This window comes from Pleurodeles waltl, chromosome 3_1 (genome assembly GCF_031143425.1).
Source record: "Pleurodeles waltl isolate 20211129_DDA chromosome 3_1, aPleWal1.hap1.20221129, whole genome shotgun sequence".
NCBI classification, from domain to species: Eukaryota; Metazoa; Chordata; class Amphibia; order Caudata; family Salamandridae; genus Pleurodeles; species Pleurodeles waltl.
Genome location: NC_090440.1, coordinates 208,075,138 through 208,091,413, shown reverse-complemented (window position 1 = coordinate 208,091,413; position 16,276 = coordinate 208,075,138). Strand labels below are relative to the sequence as shown.

The window sequence follows — 16,276 nt, the reverse complement described above, 5'->3', positions numbered from 1 at the left end:
CAATGCTGCAAAGAACAGCAAACCACCCCCATCAATCCCTACCATCCCCAAGATAAGTCAGGTAAAGTGGCAACAGTAATGGGGTCACTGGAGCATTAAAATGATTTTGATAAAATGCCAGCATCCAGCAGGAGATCACAAAGAATTTCATAGCATCTGAAGCATGAATTGTTAATGCTCCTTGACGTTTTGCTGGCCTTACTTCATTGACTTGGGTGATTGGGTTCCCCATCCCTCCCATCGCACTGCGACTCCTCCATATGTATAGTTGTCAGACTCGGCGGCGCAACATCAGGTTCAAAGCCGTTTCCTTTCCAAAGGTGGAGGGGTTGGGACAGCACATCCCTCACGCCCCACTCTAAACACAGCCCTATTCACACGCTCTGCTCTTCACGCCCCCAGCTCGCATGCATAGGTGGCAGCGCTTTATAAATAGGGTGACCATATTTTGAGGAGCAAAAACCGGGACAGGTGAGACATAAAGGAAGGACTAACGACTTTGCACTCACTTTTATATCTGGCCTGTCCAGTTTTTTTTCCATAGCTTTGGGAATGTGTGCCTATATATGTGTGCGTTTATATATATATATATATATATATATATATATATATACACACACACACATTTACAAGACTATACATATAAAATTAGCTATGGCTTGACCTTCCACCCTGCACCCCCAACCCGCCCCCAGGCACCTCTCTCTGCTCCCAACTCCGTCTCGCTGCTGGGAGCAGACAGGGGACTGTGTTACCTGACAGTAACAGATAAATTACTTAATTATTGCATACTTTGTAGGCCTCTGTTAAAGGAGAGCATACCTTTAATTTATGCTTCCCTAGATAATATGACCTTTGTCCCAAAAACCGGGACATTGATGTAATAATTTGATCTTTGTCCCAAAACCCGGGGCATTTGTTTAAATTTAAGAGAAGCGTCGGGACACCGGGACGGTCCTCTAAAAACCGGGACTGTCCGGGGAAATCACCCTAAAGCCAGTTTGTTCACAGGTTCTAGGGCACGCGTCCGATTGCATCAGGATCGACAGTAATGGAAATAGGAGGATGTGGCTTGCGGACACGGAAGCAGGGACGCGGAGCCAGGATGACCTGACCGCTCCAATGAGCCCCTGTGACACACCTGAATGCCTTGGACTACCGCGGTCCCTGGTGAGGGTGGCTTGAGATGTAACATTCCGCACTCTGCATTTCCGCTTCCAGGTCACTGATGCTGCCTGAGATGCATGCAGGGAGCGCCTGGAGCGCCGGTGTGTGTTCGTTCATCTACGGGTAGTACTCCGTGCAGGGGGCGGCGCACTCCCTTCCGCGAGAGAGCAGCGGGTGATGTAGCCTAGCACTAGGATTTGTGAACAGTCAAGAACGTCCTCTTAGTCCTGACGTCGATCTGAAATGGACAAATAAAGCACCTGCCATGGCCACTACCAGTTTGCTTTTTAAATCTATCATCTCTCGGTGGTATAAGGAGTAACTTCAGAGACGAATTTTGGCCATAATGAAAAGAATGCAATGCAGGAGCACGTAGAGAAAACGTTGCTGGCCTCCACCAGGCATGTGTGGCTCATGCGCATCGCTCGTCGCCATGAGGTCGGTCAAAGACCAACGGTGACCTTCGCCGCAGAACTGTCCTCGGCTGCCAGCCAAAGGCATCGCTTGAAGGGGTGGTACAGAACCAGGAAGGGCGTGGGAGCAGAAGAACATGTTTCCCAGCACCTGGGACAGTTTTCCATCGCCAGATGGGAACAAAAAGGAAAGCAAACTACAAGGGCTTAAAAAACACTGACTTGTGCTGATGTCCCCACCACACAGCCAGCTTATCACAGTAACGCAGGGCCTGGTTCACTGTGTGTGGTTCTAGGCCACACCTCGATGTGTCAGCAGCATTCACGAGTACAAATTCAACTTTGCTATTCACATACGATACTAATAAATGATTTTACTCACATAAAATTACACACTGTCTGATCAAACTCCCTCGGTGCGGTGGGTTGTGGGTGCTTCAGCCTGGAAACGTTTCCAAAAGTTGTTCAAAACGGACAAACTCACAGGGTTTGGAGTATTCCCACCATTTTGCAGGTAGCTTCCCACTCTGGAAATAGATATGAGACAATGGTAGGAAAACAATTGAATTGGTTGGGCCATAGGAGAAAGGAGTTCTCCACGGGGGATTCACGTTTTCTATTTGAAGGAATAAAAGAAAGAAGAAAGTATATACTGCGAATGCATTGAATCATTTTATGCTTTGATTATTAAGATTACATGTTTTCATTTCCAATGGCATAAATGCTTATCCATACAAGTCACAAATTTGGTTGAACCATAGAAGTAACCTTCTGATTGCAAAGCTCCCACTTTCTTTGTCAATCGGGCCTCAATGTGTATTGTTTATTTCAGCAGCCAAAGGAGACAATCATTCCTAGGTTGCCATTACCCAATAGCACCTCTGCCACGATCTGAAGAAACGTGATGTACAGGAAACTCATTTTGCTTCAGAGTTGGAGAAACCAACTTGCATCAAACATAGACATGGGAAAAAAACAAGCATTTACAATGCAATAGGTCTCACATTTTCTTGAGTTAGAACTATTGGCATTGTAAATTCATAACTGGACTTTTCTTGCTACATAAACTGGTCAGCCCTGCCTCATAATTTCGTCTTTTCCTGCCACATAATTCCAGTGGCCCAGCATTTAGCTAAAGCACTTCCATTTACCTACTTTTTTTTTGTTTTTTTTGTTTTTTTATTGGTTTTATTGTTTCAAATATACAGTACAAGCGTTATCAAATCTGTTACAGGATCACATTTATCTGGTTAATGATGCTTAGAAACAACCAACCCCCACCCCCAAATAAACACTCTTAAAAACATTATTACATTCAGTGATTATTATTTTCTGCTGCTGAGCTCTTGGTGCCACGCTGTAGTGCGGTGCAGGGAGGCCCCCTATGCGTCTACTGTAGCACCCCAGTTTTTGTTGGATCAAGTCCCAGGGGTAAGTGAATGCGTTCATTCGAGCGTTTGGGTTGTGGAGACAGTGGGTGCGTCTCATTCTAGCACATTTCTTTCCTTGTGTTCCTAAGTTATTTCCCACGTGCAAGTTATTCTCGGGTGTGGGTGGTGTAGGGGAAGCGCTCATGTCAATTATTTTGTTATCTCAATGGGCTCTTATTAACTGATTTCCAGTATAGGGTCTGGTGTGTGCGACTTGTGTGCTCTACCGCCCCCTTCATGGAGGTTTATCAGCGTTTTTTGTCTCGAGCTTGGCTACCAGTGCCTCCCAGACGTCGCACCCCGTATGTGGCTGACCGTCCCGTGCCAATTTTTTAAGCACCTGATGCTCTGTGCGGGCCCAGCGGTGTGTAAGGGTGTGCCAGGACTTCTGGTCAGGGGGGTTGAGCGCTTTCCAATGCATTGCTATCAATCTTTTATACATCACGTAGGCTAAGTCCACAAACTTGTGTAAGTGTATGTTTTTTTGCTCTGGGCCACAATCCCAGTAAACAAGATCTGGAGTCCACTGCCAGCTCGCGCCCCGTGTAGTCTGAGGTCTCCTTCACCACCTTTTCCCATTCTGTTTGCACCCGGGGGCAGTCCCAAACCATGTGGTAAAAGTGAGCCTTTGGCTCCAGACATCTGGGACATGTCGGAGCCGAATCGGGGAACATCCGCTTTATCCTAGCTGGTGATAGGTACGTTTGGTGGATGAAGTTGAACTGGGTATAGCGGAATCTAGGGTTCCTTGATACCCACCTGGCGTAGGTTAATGCTTTTAGCCAGTCTGCTTGAGGGATCGGGGCGGGGAGGATAGAGTTCCATCTCGCACTGGCCCTCTCCAGTTGGGGCTCTGAGAGTTTACTAAGTGTCTTGTATAGGTTAGAGATTGCTTTATATTGTGCGTCACCTTTTAATATGCGATGTATTATGGGAGAGGTCTCTGGTTCTGAGACGCCTGCTCCCCATTTTTTTTTGATTGCGTGGGACATTGCATGATATGTTAGGAATTGCCCAGGTTTCACCATAGTGAGGGCCTGGATGGCTTCAAACGACATTAGTTTGCCGTCCTCAAAACAGTCGCCCACTACCTGTATCCCTACCTCTGACCACTGTGAAAGTGAGTGCAACTCAATCGCGCGTTATCCCGGAAGACAATCCAAAGGGATAAGGGGGGTGAATGGGAGTCCTTCATGTCCCCTCTGGACATATTTCCTCCAACAAGCATGTGCCACAGCTAGCAATGGGTTAATGGATTCATCTTTGGGATACTTGTTGGACAGCCATGTCAGCAAGTGGAATCCTTTTAGCCGAGTCTGCAACCATGCAGACTCGGCTGCCTCTGGTCTATGGAGCCACAGCTGTATCCACTGAAGCTGTGCTGCTGCATAATATAATTCAAAATTGGGGGCTCCCATTCTGCCCGAGTCCACTGGGCGCTGCAACGTGGCTAGTGCCACCCGCGCTCTCCCGCCCCCCCATATGAGCTGTAACAGTGTTGTATTCAGATTTTTGAAGAAGCTCCGTGGAAGGATGAGTGGCAAAGCCGCGAAATAATATAGCAACCTGGGTAGAATCAGCATGTTCGCTACCGCCACCCTACCCGGTGGAGAGAGCGGCAGTTTATTCCAAAAGCGCAGAGAACCTTTCATGGAGGCTAATGCTCTCCCTAGATTGCCGTCTCTAAGGTCCTCTGTGCTATGGTATATGTGAACCCCCAGGTATTTAAACGTTTCGAAGCACCATTTTAGACGTCCACGTGGGGCCTCTTCTTGTCTTCCCAGTGTCCACCTTACCAACGGGAAGACACACGATTTTCCCCAGTTTACTGCTAAGCCAGACAACGATCCAAACTCCGCTAAGAGTGACATTATGGAAGGCAACGATTCCGTGCCTTTTCGGGTGTATATTAGAGCATCATCAGCATACAGCAAAATTACATGCCTATTTATGCCCCATTCATTTGCCATAGATCGTACTTTAGATGCTAGTGGCTCCATGGCTATAGCAAATAATAATAATGGGGAGAGGGGGCAACCCTGTCTCGTGCCCCTAGAGATTGGAAAGCTGTCAGAGATCACTCCCCCCGTTTTTACTCTTGCTCGTGGGTTTGAGTATAGTGTGCGGACCCAGCGCATGTAGTTAGGGCCTATTCCCATCTGTCGCATTGTGGTAATAAGGAAGTCCCATTCAAGCGTATCGAACGCCTTCTCGATGTCTAGTGATAGTACCATTTCTTCGCATGCCTCAGGAGGGGTGTCTCCCATTACGCTCAGGAGCCTACGGATATTTAAGAAGGTGTTGCGCTTGGGGATGAAACCGTTTTGGTCGTCGTGGATTACGGTATGTATGATAGGAGCGAGTCTATTAGCCAATATTTTACCGTCCATTTACCTACTTACTCCATCTTAGAACATATACAATTATCACATAAAACTTTATCAGATATCAACTTTTGGCATTAGAGTGTAGTGCTCAAAACACCATAACAAAAATATAATTGGGGAGGAATTGGAGAGTGGAAGGAAGGAGTCAGGAGTAAAGATGAAGAGGACAAGTGGCATAGTAACAGTGTCCTGGGCCCCAGAGAAAGAAAGGAAAATGGTTGACTACAATTTGGGTAGGAAAATACAGCAGTAATTGGAGTTGAGTGAGGTCCATAGGTCTCTGGGCCACGGTGCCACTGCAACTATTGCTCCACTGATAACTAGGCCTCAGGAGAGAAAGCGGATTTGGCACAAAAAGAGAAGCAAAAGGAATATAACAGATAAAAGGAAGAAAGAGAAGGGGAACAAAGAAATAAAAGAAGGAAAGGAAAGAAAGAACAAGAAAATGAAAACAACTAAGAGAAGAAATAGAGCAAAAGTGTGAGACAAAAGAAAAAAGGGAAAGAAGCTAGCATACAAAAGATAAAGAGGGAAAAATAATGAAAGAAGTGTGAAAAGAAAGAGAAAAATTAACATTAGAGAAAAAAGAAAGATGGTGAGAGAAACAAGCAGTGAAAGAACCAGGGCATGTATGTACTGACATCTCCCACAGACACAGAATGTGAAAAAACACTTTGACACTTCGGGTCCTGACAACTAACTTGTGGCTTCCGCATACAGACAGGAAAAAGAGGGATTTATAGTAAAACGTGAATTAACAGATAAAGATAAGTAAAACACCAGACAAACGGAAAGAAGGAAGATCTAAAAAAAATTAAAAAATTAAAAAATAGGTGAAAGGATGCATACTGAGTCAAAGGAAAGAGCAAATAAAAAACAAAGAAAGAAAAAGAGAAGCAAAAGAAATTCAATAGCCAAAAAGAAGAAAGAGAAGGGGTCACAAAGAAATAAAAGAAAGAAGTGAAAGAAAAAAACAAGAAAATGAAAGCACAGCTAAGAGAAGAAATAGAGCAAACATGTGAGACAAAAAAAGGGAAGGAAGCTAGTGAAAGAAAGATAAAGAGGAAAAAATAACAAAGGAAGCGTTAAAAGAAAGAGAAAAATGAACATTAGAGAAAAAAAGAGAGATGTGAAAGAAACAAGCAGTGAAAGAACCAGAGCATGTATGTACTGACACATATCCCACAGATACGGAATGGGGAGAAAACACTTTGACACTTTGGTCCCGACAAGTAACTTGTGGCTTCCACATACAGATGTGAAAAAGAGGGATTTACAGTAAAACCTGATTGGACAGATAAAAATAAGAAAAACGCCAAAGAAAGGAAGGAAGAAAGATTTTTTTTTTTTTAAGTGAAACAACACATACTGAGTCAAAGGAAAGAGCAAATAAAAAAGACAAAGAATGCAGGGAAGAGAAAAAACAGCAAAAGAATGAACGCCTGATGAAGAAAAGAGAAGAATGAAACAGGGAAAATAAATAACCAAGTTTTTGCGAGTTAGAAAGAGGACGTAGCAAGAGGAAGAGGGAAATAAAAAAAAAGGGAGAGGAGTACAAATAAACAGTTGAAAGGAAGAGCAAAACTGTTAACATGTGGATTTTAAGAGTTGGAAAGAGAAATGTGGGGGAGAAAGAAAACATTGAGAGAAAACAGAGTAAAGGAAAGAACAAGTGAGATAGGTGACACAGACGCTCCCAAATAACGATGCCAGCTAAGAATAGATTTAATTGGCTTTCCCACGCCCTCAAACAGAAGTAAGAGTGTGGAACAACACGGGGCACAGCAGAATAGCAGGAGGTGCATTAGCAAAGTTGTATGTGAACCCCAGTACAGCAATATTGGGGTGCTTCAGCTCAGGATTGGGGGTATAGACAGAGATGTGTCCCGGCCCAGCGCTGGAATAACAGAAAGGCAGCAGGTGAGGAATGAGAAACTGAGTGCCCCGTAATTCCTGGTATTGGAATAATGGGTCACTGCAGGTTAGAGTTGAGGTGCACTGACAGAGTTGTATGTGGGCTGCAGTACTGGAATAGTAATGGGCACACAAGGCCAGAAGTGAGGTATGTTAAAGGAGCTATGTGCGGAACCTATGTGCGGAACCTAGTATTGGCATGCCAGTGTTGCCAGTGTGTTAGCCTGAAGATGTCCCGGTGAAGCTGCGAGTGGGGCCCAGTATGGGAGTAGCATTGCCTCTGAACCACAGAAGCGAGGAGTCCTAAAGGGCATGTGTTGGAGCATTAGTACTGAGAAGAAATGTGCACTGAATGCTAGAATTGATGGATTCTGGCGGAGCTGTAGTGCTTCCCATTAGCAGTGGCATTGAATGTTAGACTTGAGGTGCAGTGGCTGAGCTGTGTTTTGCTCTTTTGGGTCAAATATTGGCTTGTCAGTGGGACTGAATATTAGAATTGAGGTGCTGTAATGGAACTTGTATGTGAGCAGGGTCCCAGTATAGGAAAGGAAGTGACCACACCAGGGTAGAACTGAGGTGCACTGATGGAGCTACACCCCAGGTCCTAGTACAGGAACGGCAGAGTGTACTGACTGTAAGAACTGAGGTGCTCTGGCAGACAGCATGTCTGGGGCTCTGGCACGGCTGAGTGGCTTGGAATGTGTGACTTGCGGTGCACTGATGGAGCTGTGCCTGAGGTCCTAGTACTGGAACAGCAATGTGTACTGACTGTAAGAACTGAGGTGCTCTGGCAGACAGCGTGTGTGGGGTTCCTGGTACTGGCACCACTGAGGGGCTTGGAGTGTGTGACCTGTGGTGCACTGATGGAGATGAGCATGAGGTCCCAGTACTGGAGCAGCAGAGTATACTGACTGCAAGAATTGAAGTGTCCTGACAGACAGCATGTGTGGGGTTTCTGGCACTGGCACGGCTGAAGGCTTGGAGTGTGTGAACGGAGGTGCCCTGATGGAGCTGAGCCCAAGGTCCCAGTACTGAAACAGCAATGTATACTGACTGTAAGAACTGATGTGCTCTGGCAAACAGCGTGTGTGGGGTTCCTGGCACTGGCACAGATGAGCTTGGAGTGTGTGAATGGAGGTGCACTGATGGCGCTGCGCCAGAGGTCCCAGTACTGGAGCAGAAGAGTGTACTGACTGCAAGAACTGAGGTGCTCTGGCTGACGGCATGTGAGGGGTTACTGGCACGGCTGAGGGCTTGGAGTGTGTGAACAGAGGTGTACTGATGGAGCTGCAAGTGGGATCCAAGTATGGGGCAGAAATAGGCATTGTCTCTAAGGATTGCGGAGCCCTGGTAGAGCTGGGTGCCTGGGCTATAAGAAATCACAATCGATTCTCCGCCCTTGCTCTCAGCAAACAGGCAGGCACACTTTGTATAGATAATCCAAGCCAAGAATGGGCAGGAGCCAGGCAGCTGAAAGAGGGTGCAGAGAGCCCACAAAGATGAAATGTGACCAAGATAACAGCCTGATTTATAGCCTTGTTTACTTGTTTACAGCTGTGCTCAGAGGAAGAATGCTCTGCAAATAAAAAGGGAAGCTTCCCTGGACAGGAGCAGGAAACAAAGTAAAAAAAAGTCACCTACAGACCAGATAAACAAGACAAAGCGTAAATATACAGTAGTTGGTACCTGCTGCACACAGAAGAAGAAGGCGGGACAAAGAGGCATGACTGACCACTAGCAAGCAAGGACTTTTAAATGACACCGAAACTAACAAATGAAATAGCTGGAGTCCACACAGAAGAAGTATACTTAAAAGTATACAAGTGGTCATACGCTTACACTTAGCCTAATAATAGGCAACAATCTACAGTTGCAGCAGCAGGTAGTCCTTACTGCAGTGTGTGGCATCAGACTTAACAAGGGGCCTACAGCAATAACTAAGAGAAGACAGCCTTTGGAGGGAGAAGGATATTGGACAATCTAGCAGGAATGAACATTTAGCCAATAAATTATATGTTATGATACCACCCACACAAAGGAATTTCAACATACAGAAAAAACAGTATGGTATCAGGAAGCTGCTCCAACAATGAGATACCCTTACTCCTAGCCTCCAAAATGGGAACAAAATACAATATTGTCAAGTGGATCCACAAGGTGACAGCGAAAAAATAGCACTAGCAAGGCTGTTTAGCATGGCAATAACAAACTAAAGAGCAAAATTTGGTATTACACTGAAGCCTGCTTTTGCCATGTTTTAGCCCTATAGTTTCACCATTATTCTCTCCTTCCGTGTTGGAACTCTTGGTGAATACAACATCCTGTTTTTGTCAAGTTGAAGCTCTTCAGTAATACCACTTCCTCGCCTTGCCCTGGAGCCATTTGGCAATACCACATTCTGTTATTGTCATAATGGAGCCCTTTGGTAGTATCACTTCCCTGCTTTTCCATATGTAATACAGTATTTTTCTATTGTAATGTTGAGCCCCCGAATGCCTTTGTAGTCACACAAAACTCTGCCAATGACAGGCTCTTCCTAGACCCCATGCATTTCAACATCTTCTGGTGCTGTTGAGCTCAGTAGAATGCAGTAGTATCCACGGGATCTAGACAGTACCTGGCAGCTGAAAGCCCCTCAGAACATCTGAGGTCATGACAAGGAGCCCCGCTGGGGCCAATTTAGGACACACATGGCCTGGGCAATGATTTTGAAAATAGTCAGGTAAGAAGCTCTAATAGGCCTGGTCATTGAATCTGGCAGGAGCCAGGTAAGACAGAACCCATCAGGTCTGGACATCGAATCTGGTAGTAGCCAGGGAAGGTATAACCCAGTAGACCTGACCATTGGATCCAGCAGTAGCCAGAAACAATAGAGCCCCTTAAGCCTGGTCACTGAACCTCGCAGTAACTAGATAAGGTAGAACTCATTTGCCTGGCCATTGGATCTGGCAGGCAAGGTGGAACTCATAAGTCTAGGAAGTGAACTGGGCACTAACTGATTAAGGAATAACATGTTGTGCTAGACTACGAGTTGGCAGTAGAGTATGTTAGAAGCCATCATGGCTTGTTTGCAATGTGGCAGTGCTAGATTATGGAACAAACAAGGATGGAAATAGCTCGAAATTAATCAGTCTGTGGAACAAGGCAAAGTTTTAAGTCTCAAATTCACAACATCTTATGAGAAAATACACCAGGTGCCAGATTCCCTATTTACGAGCAGGAAGCTATGCTGCAACCAGAGGGTACACCCTACTGAACACCTCAGGCTGAACCAATGCATCAGTGGCTGGCTGAGGTGTTACTGGAGACATAGAAATTACCATGCTTCGCTCTGCTGTTAATGCTGGTTGTATGATACAATCACGCATGTCTGAACCACGCATGTCTAAAGTCAGAACTACTCCTGCGTCTTTGCGACGCATGCCTTCACAATGAATTTCATTGTAAAAACATGATTGGTAAAGGAATATGCGTGGTAAACTGCACACCGGAGCCCCCACCTTGGGCCTTAACACCCAATACACAGCCCTGCAATCCACCCTGCCCCAGCCCTAAAACTGCCCCTTCCCCTCCACCCTTTGCCCCAAAACTGACCCCGCCTGCCCTTAAAACTACCCGACCTCCCCATCCTAAACCCCAAAACTGACTCTAGCCTGCCCTTAAACCTACCTTGACCCCGCCCTGAACCCTACAATTGACCCACCCTGCCCTTAAAACTACACCTTACCCTCCCCCAGCCCTGAGGCCTAAAACCCTGCCCCTGCTATAAACTACCCCAGCCTCAGCCCTAAAACTCACCCCACCCCTGAAAGCTTCCCCTTCCCACACCACCCTCAGCCTTAATCACGACCCCAGCCCTTAAAACTACCCTAACCTCCCTGCCTTGAGCCCTAAAACCCTGCTACCTGTCAAAAAAACTACCCCGATCCTCCACCTGCCCTGAGCTCTAAAACCGCCCCCACTCCTAAAAACTCCCCCCCACCACCACCAAACCGGGCCCCACTTACCTCTCCCGATCCTTCCTGTTCCTCCCTCCGCCCACCCACACAGCTAGACTGCTCCCTGCCTTAACTACGCATCTGCGTGGTTTAAGCATATGCGTGGTTACGGCAGAGTCGTGGTTCAGGCAAGCGTTGTTCCAGTTGCGTTGAAGCAGTATGCTGCGTTATTAGCGAGTTACTACATAAAGCTATATGATTGGAAATCTGAACATTTGATTTAAAATGTGGTGTTAACAGAATCAAGGGTTAGAAAAAAAACTTTCAGATACTTTAAGATTATGACGTTTGCTTTTAGGATTTGCCTTTTTTTTTATTCTTCTGCGTCATTTGTTGTAAAATATTAAAGTTAACACCTCCTAACAGTTGTAAATGTATGTTTATGATCCATGCTATTGCTATTGACAGGGTTAGCAATTATCAGGATTAATCAATGTGAATACAGGAGCTAGAAGAAAAGCAATTGGCAGGTCAATAGCAATTTATGAGCAATTGGACGTGGGTAACAAAAATGACATTTTTAGGAGGGTAACAATGAGAACATTTGATATCTTAAAAACCTCTACTATATTCAACCCTCCAATCAGAAAACTGTACAAGATAATTTCACTGTCGAAAGAACGATCGTAAGGAAAAAATAAGTTAAGCTAAGAAAGTTGCAGGGAAAATAAAGGTGCTGAGTGATTCTAATCAAACAAAATGTAAAAATACTCATAAAACATGTGCACGAAAAATGAATGGGAAATACACAAATGGTTCAAAACTGATTGCCAAAACTGCCATTTAATTTGCCCAAAAAGCGATATGCATATTTTAACACTTACTAAGAAAGTTTGGTATGGCGCATAATTCTATGACATATGAGAGTACTGACGATGCATCTTGGTAGCTGTGGATTACATATAATGCGAGGGATGAACATCAGCAGCTGCAGCAAACTAATGAGGAAATAATAAGCACCCTTCACTACAGAAACAAACTAGCATAGAACTAAGAGGGGCAGTGCCTCTACCACAGCGGTAACAGACCAGAAGCATTCTATCGATCTCGGTGTACATCTGGTAGGTGTGGATGAAGGCGCATTCCATAAGTTAATGCCCTTTCTGTGGTTGCAGAGTAAAAAATAAATCAGGGGTCAGGGCCTACATCTGGCAGTAGCAGACAAAGAACGATCAAGGAAGTCTAGGGGTCTTCAAACCGGAAAAATAATACTAACACACATGCCTAACCCGGGCCTTCAAACAGCTGCAACACACCAAGTAACAGCTGAAGAAGCTAATGCATCCACTGGACAGAAACAAACTGAGGAATGATCCGTGGGGTGGGGGTTCCATCTATCAGCAGAAAACTGAGGTTAACTCCACGAAACGGGTGCATCTGTGTGGCAACTGCTTAAATAGGTGCATTCCATGGGACCAGTACTTCCCCTAGGCAGTACATTTATGTACAGCAGAGCCGGCTGGGCCCTCTTTGAGCAGCACCAAACTAATTCAGAATCTAGCGGGTTTGGGCCCTACTCCAAAGTGGCCTAATGTGGGACAATCTAGCATGCAGCACTACTAACTGGTAGAAGCAGACCAAAGTGCAATCATGAGGGTTATGATTGCAGCATGACCCATCTAGGATGCGTAATGCAGGAGGCGTCAATCTCATAAATGAGAAAGCAAAAATACACCAGGAACAATGTTCTAAGCCAGCAGTTACACGCTTGGCTTTCCAAGTTTCAGCAGTAGAGCACACTGCAGTGATGGGATTTGTTTGCAAAAAATTGCTTTTTAGCTGCACATCTGCCCAAGCTACCACAATGGGTGCCTGGAGTTAAAACATGCCCCTCAGATCTCACTAAAATCCAGGGATCAATAAAATCCTACAGCCTCCAGTGAACCTAGCATGACCACGATGAACTGTCAGAACTTGTTCTCAGCTGTTAACCTAAGCACAATGAAGGTACTGGAATAACGACAAACAGACATTGAGAGCAAACGTGTTGTGGAGAAAGCCACCACCAGGCACTTACTGAGGTGAGCTATTGTGATGTTCAACCCTCAGAAAAATGATGATCCATGGAACACTGTTTGCAACAACCACTTTCAAACAGAGACAGGGGGGACTTATGAGCCAAGAGAAGTAAAACAAGTGCTATAGTCTCCTCTTTCTTTGTTGCGCCCTTGTGCAGTAAATACACACAATTCTGCAACAGATCAGCAGGTGGCTCCTGCCCGGTTCTTCTTTCAGAAAAAGCCTTGCTGTAGCAGCTCAAGTGGGCCTGAGGCCGTCTCCTGATTCAGAATAAAAGCTTGCTGATTTCAAGATGGCCGAGCCGCCCCCTGCCACAACACTATCACACGCTCAGCGTATAACATGGAATCATTGCGAGAAAAGTCGCCAGGACATCACTCCCATCTGCGAGATCCAGGGTAGATTGCACACTTGAACGCCTCTGAAAGCGCTCATACTATCAATTTAATCTAATACAGACAATCTGAAAAGCACCTTTCTGCTCAATGTCCTGGACTCAGGAAATGCACTCTGTTCTGACCCAGTTACAGAAGCCAGGTCTGAAACACTCCAGTGCATGCGGAGAGCAGATCTTCTCAGCAGGCAAACAGCTATCTCCACGTCTGGCAGCATTAACTCGCAAAGGTCTAAAGTGCTGTTCAGTTATATTCAATTTTCATCTCAATTTATTTTCATCCTGCTGGTCTCCATGATCAATAGAACTAGTTCACGGAGTGCTTAAATTCTACTCAAAGCTGGACAGCTTCATGGGCTGTATTAATTTATTTAAAAAAATATCAAGTCCACAATTAAGGGGCCTCTTTCTACTTTCAACAACATACTGGTTGTAAGAAAGAGGACATAAAAAAACATTTACAAGAGGGAAGCCAGGAAGAACACTCGGATCGGGAACTTTCATCTAGAGATCAGAATTAACGGCTCCCATCTCAAGTCTAGTGGAAGCAAGTTTTACAACCCAAGTATAGTACACAGAGTTAGGTGTTCTACCATAGGTCCATCTGGATGAAGCCACCTACTCTTCGGTCCACCAATCAAAACTGCAAGGGCCCCGCTACGGGCTACAAGCTATAAATATGTGTCTACATCTAAAACAGTTTCTTCTGACCCTTTATTTCACTTCCAGGCACAACACGGCTCCAGCGGTGGACGCAACAGTCAATTGTGTGATAGCTAAAACAATTTCCAAAATGCGGATATACCTACCACATCAATGCTGTTGTGATAAAGGTTCCAGAATGACAACCACAGTCTCAAGGAATGAAACCACTGCTCTAGGGCTTGCCATTCTCCTCACCTGGCGTTGTTCCCGCGCAGATTAGGTTTAAAGAGATACGTCTCCTCCATAAATGTGAGGAAGGGAAGCCACCAACAAGCACAGCCTTCTCAAAGACTCTGAAGTAAACCACCTATAGCAGCAGGATATCCTACAATATTACAACAGCTGCAGATGAGGAAGCTACTACAAAAAGGCAGGTCCCTAGAGGTGAAAGTCCTCCTATAAGAGAACTCTAGCCCACAGTTGGCATCTCGAGGCTGTTCTATTTCCAGCTGGTATATCCCTCCTTCTCAACTTCCAGATGCCAACAAACAGCAACAAAGTGTTATTTAGCCCTACAGTGCAGGCTGTACATGGCCTTTTCACACTCAATGAAATCCCTACCAGTAACAAGACATAGGCCCTCATTATGGCTGCGGTGGTCTTAAGCCAAGATTGCCGCAGCCGCCGGAAGACCGCCAGTGATGGCCAGCTGCAAAAGGGGCATTTTCACCGACTGACCAGTACAATAAATATTTTCCACCACTCTGTCTCTCAAAATGCCTGTGCAAACGTGGTGCAAAACGGAACCAATGCAAGTTATCTAATCCGGTGGCCCTTGGTAATTTTTGGTATTCTGGTCTTGTAGCCAAGCTTTTACAAGGATAAATATAAAAACTACAAGGTCATTTTCTGATACTGTGTCACTTCATAAAAACAATTTAAATATGGGGGCCACGTTAAAAACAACTAATATTAAAAAAAAACTCACAAATATGCTGCACGAAAATCAGCATAAGAGTCCAGAAACCGGTAGGCCCAATCACTACCAAAAAGACAGACAAATATCAAACAAAAACAGCAATACCAAAATTAAGAAACACTGGCAAAGCCAATAGATCTGGCCTTGATAAGCCAGTGTATTTTTTTTTTGCAAACGTATGCTGTTAGTCATTAAAAGGCTGGTGTGTGTATGCTTGGAAAAAAGGTTAAAAAAAAAAGACTTATTTGCAAAATAAAAAAATAAATAAAAAAATAAGGCAGCCACTGGTCGGACGCGGATGTGAATTAGTATTTAATTTTTAGATTAATGTGCAAAAGCAAAATTACATAAGTCACAGTGAATCCTGGCGCCAACAGTTAGGATCGACACAATGGAAAAAAGAGTGAATTGAGAGAGAGAGAGAGAGAGAGAGAGAGAGAGAGAGAGATTTTTTTCGTGAAAACATAAGGCTGAGGGGGAGCACTAAAGCGGTTTCTACGCCAGACCTGTCAACAAGAGCTATCTACACTGAACAAATGATTCTATTTCTAAGGTCCCGTGCTGTAACCTGCCCATCACTAATGTGCCACAGAAACACCACCTCAACACCTTATAGAATGGAAGGACTAGTGGCCCCTGCGATGGTAGACCCATAGACTTCCCCTGCAGCAAAGCCAAACTGACAGAGATGGGGCAGGGAGCAGATGCAACACGGCAGCTAGTGCAAAGAATAGCCCAGCTCTTCATATTTGACCTCAGAACTGAGAAGGGATTCAGGCTGTGGACGCCCACTGAGTAAATGATAAAATGTAGTGATCTCGATACAGCTAACTATTGTGGTCCAGCTTTACCTATTTTTGTTCGACTTTTTTTTTAATTTAAAATTTTGGAATAAAACATTTAAAATGAATACTAATATTAATACATACT

The 16,276-nt window shown here is 44.9% G+C and overlaps 1 protein-coding gene across 4 annotated transcripts in view; it reads right to left on the bottom strand.

Annotated features, from left to right (window-relative positions):
* PEAK1 (pseudopodium enriched atypical kinase 1) overlaps positions 1–16,276 on the bottom strand; it is a 490,737-nt gene that overhangs the window by 251,841 nt on the left and 222,620 nt on the right. For 2 of the 4 annotated variants that reach the window (XM_069222202.1, XM_069222204.1), the window contains exon 4: positions 1,963–2,107. The exons of the other annotated variants lie outside the window; for them this stretch is intronic. The gene's annotated coding sequence lies outside the window, so the exon portion shown is untranslated. The remainder of the gene's footprint in view (positions 1–1,962; positions 2,108–16,276) is intronic. 4 annotated transcript variants of the gene reach the window in all.